Here is a 7,129-nt window from a genome sequence, read left to right as displayed (position 1 = left end):
GATTGTGTAATCGTCTCACACCGGAATCTTGCTAATCAGAAAGTGGAAACAGATAAATTAATTCTCTTAAACATTTGCTTTGAGGTAATCTCATAAGATACTGCCTTCATTGGCACCCATAAAATTTGAAAAAACTTTCACAATTTGCAGTATAATTTTTAATCTACAAGAGTAGCTATCAACTATTTTGATCAAGGTCCTGAATGATAATTTCTATTATACAGTAAAACACGAGAAAAATCAAATCATTTATTCAACCGTACTTATTTAGCCTAATTGTCGTCCTGATCGTTTATTTATTTCAATCATCATATTTATTGCCACAGAAACCAAAATACCTGAATTATTATCTAATTGTGCTTCTAAATATCTAAATACGTGTTAATTTATTTCTTTCGTTATTTATTTATTTATTTTGTCGCGTTTCTTATAATAAATTTTAATTTGCTTGTCGTAGTTCCCTAAAATATTTATTTTTTTAAACCGTTTGAAACTGTCCTATCATGAATTCCGAGTATTCTTTACCGTATCGTTCCCTGAACGTCAAACATCTTCTAGACGACGAGCTGGAATATGAACTGGCCATCCGCGGAGTAAGATATGCTAGTGGTGAATCTAGAGATGCAAAAAGAAGAAAGTTACGAAACGTTCTAAAAGAACAGCGGGAAACGGGAAAATTTGAAACACGTTGCGTGAAAGATTGTGATAGGGAAACAGAATTTCAAGTGGTAGATGAAAAACTCGCGAAAATTCGTGATGCGTTAGAAAACCGCAAAGCTAAAAAGTCGATGTTACCGGAATTGAAATCGCGTTTACTCCATATCTATTTCCGAGTGCTAAGGCTTAAAGAAGTTTTTGAAACTGATAACTTAGAAGATTTAGCAATCATGCTCCTCAATGATCATTTTCATATGTTATCGACTGATCCAGAGGCAGCGCTAGAAACATCTCAAAGATTGGCAGATGAAATTAATCGTTTGAAAGAAGTAGATCTATACAGGCAGGAACCAGATTTAGAGTCAGAGCCAGGGAACATCGTTGATCATAGCGATGAGGAATTCGATGCACAACCGCGAGCAAATTCGAGCACACCGTATCCTGGTAGAGAACCTGATTCTGGAGTCCAACAGACAGCAGACATGTTTGAAAAGCTGATGGTCTTCGTCGAAGAGGTCGTTACAAAGAAGTTTGATGAATTGAAAAACGAAAGCGAAGGTAGCAAAGTAGAATCTTGGAGAAAGAAGCAGGATGGAGAAAAAGAAAAGCTAAGGGAAGAAGTAGGAAAAGTTACACGAGAGTCGCACAAAAATGATCTTCGTAGAAGGATAGGAAAAGCAGAAACCGGAAATGAGTTATCTGATTCTAGTGCAGATGAAGAGATTAAACCAAGAATGGTTTTGAGGCGCCGACCTAGATCTGTAGCGGAATGGAAACTCAAGTACGATGGCCGCGATGAAGGGAGAAATTTGAATAGGTTTATAACGGAAGTAGAATTTATGGCGGAAGCAGAAGGGATTGATAAGGAATCTCTTTTCAATGAGGCGATTCACTTGTTTGTAGGAGATGCCAGAGCCTGGTACATTGAAGGAAAGAAAAGCAAGGATTTCAGGAACTGGAACGAACTCGTTTCCGACCTCAAAATGGAGTATCAGCCACCAGATATGGATTTCCATTATGAGCAACAAGCGTCTCAGCGTAGGCAGAAAAGAGCCGAGAAGTTTCAGGACTTCTATGCCTCGATCATGGAGATTTTTGGACGGATGGCTGATCCACCGTCAGAAGATAGGATTTTTTCAAATAGTTTTCCGTAATTTGAGATCTGACTACAAAAACTCGTTGTTAGTCAAAGGAGTTAAAACGCTGCGTAGTTTGAAGGTTTGGGGGAGAAAGTTGGATGCAGCTAATTGGCCTTTATATCGCGGTAGCACATATAATGAACCAAATCTTAGGTCTCAGGTGAACGAGATTTTTGGAAATTCAGCGTTAAAAGGTCAGAGATCAAATGAAAACACTTGGAACAACAATGGAGCTCAGAGAAAACTGGAGTGGAAAAACTCGAATCACACCAATTCGGCGAAGGATCCATACACTGCAGGGTTCGGCAAGAAGTATTTTGAGACAGAGAAATCTCGTACGACTGGCCAGAACTTCAACCAGGAAAGGCGAAAGGACGTTCCACAGGCAGGAAGTAGCAGAGGGACGTTGGACAGAAGAGTGTCGGAATATCGGAAGCCAGATTCCACCGTTTGCTTCAATTGCCGAGGCAACTATCATCATTACAGCGCATGCCTCAAGGAAAGGGAAGTTTTTTGTACCGTCTGTGGTTTTCATGATTTCGTGAAGGAATCGTGCCCAGTATGTGCAAAAAACGAAAGGAAGTCGTCGTAGGAGGTCGTCGACGTGTACGCAAAAATCCTCAATCTAAATTTATTTCACAGGAGGCGGAAGTAGCTGAATTCGTTTTGAGCATCGAGGGAGATAATCGACCGTTTACCAGGGTCAACGTAATGGGTATCAGCATGCTAGGTTTGTTGGATTGCGGAGCGCAGTTAACGGTTATTGGAATCGGAAGTAGAAAGCTATTGAGAGATCTAAAACTCAAAATGCAGCCTACTTCGATCAAATTGTCAGCAGCAGATGGAACCAGCATCGGAGTGCAAGGATCCGTAGACATGCCAGTAACTTTCGACGGTCAGACACGAATTGTTTCTACTTTAGTGGCCCCTGCATTAAAACGTCGCCTTATCTTAGGAATGAATTTTTGGAAGATTTTCAACATTGAGCCCACGATCAGGAGGATGGAAGAGTTTTCCATAGAAGAGCTGGAAGGAGAAATAAAAGAAGGCGAATGTCTCACACCTGAACAGATAGAGCAGATTGAGGAGGTGAAGAAGCAATTTAAAGTTTTTGTAGAAGGCGAAAAGTTAGAAGCAACCCCTTTATATACAGCGAAAATTGAGTTTTTGGAGGAGTTTAAGAACGAGCCACCCATAAGATTGAACCCGTATCCATGGTCACCGGAAGTCCAGAAAAGTGTGAACGAGGAGCTTGATAAATGGATTGAGTCAGGAGTAGTCGAGCGGTCAAACAGCGATTGGGCCTTGCTAATAGTACCGGTAATGAAGAAAGAAACTCTCGAAGATGGGACCGAACGCATGAAGGTCCGGATGTGTCTCGATGCCAGGAAATTGAACGCGAGAACCCGTCGGGATGCATATCCTCTTCCGCACCAGGACCGTATTTTGAGCAGGCTGGGGGCATCAAAGTACTTGACCACAATTGATTTGTCGAAAGCTTTCTGGCAGGTACCTTTGGACCCTCAATCCAGAAAGTATACGGCGTTCCGAGTGTTTGGAAGAGGATTATTTCAGTTTCGTCGTCTTCCGTTTGGTCTTGTCAACTCCAGCGCTGTATTATCGAAAGTCATGGACGAAACCTTAGGCTATGGAGAACTGGAACCAAACGTGTTCGTCTACCTTGACGACATCGTCATTGCTAGCAATACGTTTGAAGACCACATTCGTAGCCTCAAGGAAGTAGCAAACAGACTGGAGAAGGCAAACCTGACAATCAACATGGAAAAATCTAAGTTTTGTGTTCCGGAGCTACCCTATTTAGGTTTCATCTTATCTAGTAACGGCGTACGACCTAATCCTGACAAAATAGAGGCGATTATTAATTTTGAACGTCCCACATCAGTTAGATCGCTGAGAAGGTTTCTGGGAATGACAAACTATTATCGGAGGTTCTTAAGCGAATTCAGCGAAACGACGGCACCATTGACCAACCTTTTGAAAGGGAAACCAAAATCTGTCCATTGGAACGCGCAGGCAGAGGAAGCATTTAATTGCTTAAAGGAAAAGTTGATAACCGCCCCGATTTTAGCTTGTCCTGATTTCCAGAAACCTTTCACGATCCAAACTGATGCGAGTGACACAGCTATTGCAGGAGTCTTAACTCAGGAATCAGAAGGCAGGGAGCACGTGATCGCTTACTTCTCGCGGAAACTCACCATGTCGCAAAGGGCTTGGAAAGCGGTAGAGAAGGAAGGAGCAGCTGCCCTAGAGGCAATTGAAAAGTTTAGGCCGTATGTAGAAGGGACGCCTTTCACGCTTATTACCGACTCATCAGCGCTATCGTTTATCATGAATAGCAAATGGAAACCGTCGTCAAAATTGAGTCGTTGGAGCATGCTTCTACAACAATACGATATGAGCATCAAACACCGCAAGGGTTCGGAAAACGTGGTTCCTGATGCTCTGTCGCGAGCTGTAGAGGCCATCAATGCACAAAATGACGATTGGTATTCCAAGCTATTCATGAAAGTATCAGATTGTCCTGAAAATTTTGCAGATTTCAAAATTGAGGGTAAGAAATTGTATAAGTATGTTGCAGCCAAAATGGAGACGATGGATTATCGCTACGAGTGGAAATTGTGTGTTCCCTCCGAGTTAAAGAAAGAAATTCTGGTGAGAGAACACGACCAAGCACTCCACCCAGGGTTTGAGAAGACCATGCACCGGTTGAAGCTTCGATATTTCTGGCCCAGAATGGCAGCTGAAACGCGCAACCACATCAATCGATGCAGCGCATGCAAACAATGCAAACCATCCAACATCGCATCCGCACCACCAATGGGGAACCAGCGTCTCACCAGCAAACCTTTTCAAATATTGGCGCTTGATTTTATACAAAATCTACCGCGTAGCCGCAGCGGGAACTGCCATTTGCTAGTTCTGATGGACATATTTTCCAAATGGTCGCTTCTCGTTCCGGTAAGAAAGATTAATGGTAAGCAAGTTTGTCAAATTGTTGAGGATTGCTGGATGAGACGGTTTGGAACCCCAGAAGTAATCATCAGCGACAACGCCACGACATTCCGGGGAAAGGAATTTCAAGCATTGTTGACCCGAAGAGGCATTCGTCACTGGCCCAACGCACGTCATCACAGTCAGGCGAATCCAGTGGAGCGTGTGAATAGGACCATCAATGCATGCTTGAGGTCATACATGCAACCGGATCAACGCGTATGGGATTCCAAGATTGCAGAGGTAGAAGAGTTCCTCAACACTACAATTCACGCTTCTACCGGAATGTCTCCATATCGCATTTTGTACGGCCATGAAAAAATTGTTTCAGGAGAAGAGCATCGGTTGGAAAGGGAGACAAAGGAGTTCTCCGTGGAAGAACGTGATAATTTCCGCAAAAATTTAAATGAAAAGATTTATCATTTGGTCAGGGATAATTTACATAAAAGTTACGAAAAATGTCAAAAGAGTTACAATCTGAGACATAAAAAGTTTAGTCCAGCTTACCAGGTAGGGCAGAAAGTCTACAAGCGGAGTTTTCAATTGTCTTCGGCAGCAGATCGCTATAATGCGAAATATGGTCCGCTGTATACGCCATGCACCGTGATAGCGAAACGCGGCAGTAGCTCGTATGAGCTTGCAGATGAGGCAGGCAAAAGTCTCGGTGTATTTTCGGCCGCAGACCTCCGCCCGGCAGAAGAAGATCCAGAAACAGCAACCTAAAATAATAATAATAATAATAATAATAGTACACTCAGTCACAACACGGAGTACTACTCTCATGCGTACTTACGTTTTGATTCGTTAGCAGATCGCGCACGTGTTGTTTGGCGTGAAGATGTCATCGTATACCAGGTTTACGCAAGAGAGAATCAGGCGCTGAGATTGCATCGGGACGCCGATGGATCTCACCAAAGTAGCCAATCCCGTCAAAGTGAGAGTGAGTGCCAGCGACCATCATCGTCATGGGATCGCAACCGTCCGTCGCCAGCACATATTGAGTGCCGAAAAGACTCGTTAGCACTTAGCAATTAGATCGCTCGAAAAAAGTAAAAAAAAAAACACCGAAATGCATTAGTCAAAAGATAAATACAATTTTTCTTTTTGTCAGTAGCATGCAGTTAGAATAATTAATTTTGCATGCAGTTAGTATAATAAAAGAAATATTAAGTTTTTGTAATGGCGCCATACAAAAACTCATGCTAGGATAGATAGGATAAAATAGTGTTTAGTTAGGATTTTTAAATTATTAAATTATTTATTTTTTTTAATTCGTTGTAGAAATGTTGTTTGTTGTTTTTTTTAATCATAACCAATAATTCATTTGGAAATGCGTTAAATAATAAATTATTTAAAAAGTGAAAATTCAGTTTTACACGGTACCTAAACACGTTTAGCACGTTAGGAAATCGCCATCTTTCTGAACGCTTGTTTCCAGCATCTTTCCATTCTCTCGGGATGGCCACCTGAAGGAATTATGCTGAAAGCAATCATGGTTCAGCCAACATCCGCATTATCTATTCATCTGAGGTTCACCATTAGCAACATTCTTTTTAAAATGTAGTTTTGTCCAATATTCGTCTTGTTAGTCCGGCAATTATCCATCTGGAAAGCACAACTGTAAAATAACGACCGTCCAAATGTTCGTCCGCGTGTTCACTACTGGACTATCATCTTGTATAGTTCCACATCACCGTCAACTGTCAAATGAGATAGTGAGATGAGTACTAAAAACGATCAATAATTGCTCGTGTGATTTAAAAGGTTTGTCACCAGGAAGGAAATCAAATGTGTTGAATTATGGCAATTTTCCTTCAGGGTAAATTGACCGATAGTTGCCGCAAGATTTTAAATGGTACTTCATTTTATGATTCTTTTATTAAGTTTTATCCAACTTCGAAAGAAGTTGCTATGAAATTTTGCTCACAGTAATGTTAAAAAGTTCTGGTTTATCTGTCAATACTTTTTGAAGATAAAATAAGCAATTTATTCTAATTGCTTATTTTGTCGAGGTAGGAGGATTGTGTAACCGTTGTTACAAAAGGTATTAGTTCGTTTTTCAAATATTTTAAATTGTTATAGGTGAGCTGTTGTGTATGTTGTTAAATTTAAGGAAAATAGGGAAAATTACATGTATTAGCTAGTTTGGTTTAAATTTTGAATAACAAGTACACATTATTGTTAGTTTATAATCAGGCGGGCTTCAGCGGGGGTGTTCAACAAAATGTTCATAGTAGTATGAACAAGTAGGGGTGGTTCGCCATGTTGGGTGGCATAACTATTGAAGAAATGGTAAAAAGAAGGGATGAAGATGACCTAGC

At 41.1% G+C, this 7,129-nt stretch overlaps 1 long non-coding RNA gene across 1 annotated transcript; it reads right to left on the bottom strand.

Moving 5' to 3' along the window:
- Window positions 1-282: 282 nt before the first annotated feature.
- LOC129748993 (uncharacterized) lies at window positions 283-6,489 on the bottom strand. The gene is made up of 4 exons (XR_008737895.1): window positions 6,345-6,489; window positions 5,602-6,288; window positions 5,316-5,527; window positions 283-615 (listed from the first exon to the last, which is right to left on the bottom strand). It is a non-coding gene; the product is annotated as an uncharacterized LOC129748993 (long non-coding RNA).
- Window positions 6,490-7,129: the final 640 nt, after the last annotated feature.

The sequence above is a fragment of the Uranotaenia lowii genome, chromosome 2 (genome assembly GCF_029784155.1).
Source record: "Uranotaenia lowii strain MFRU-FL chromosome 2, ASM2978415v1, whole genome shotgun sequence".
Classification (NCBI taxonomy): domain Eukaryota; kingdom Metazoa; phylum Arthropoda; class Insecta; order Diptera; family Culicidae; genus Uranotaenia; species Uranotaenia lowii.
This window is presented reverse-complemented; position numbering and strand designations above follow the sequence as displayed.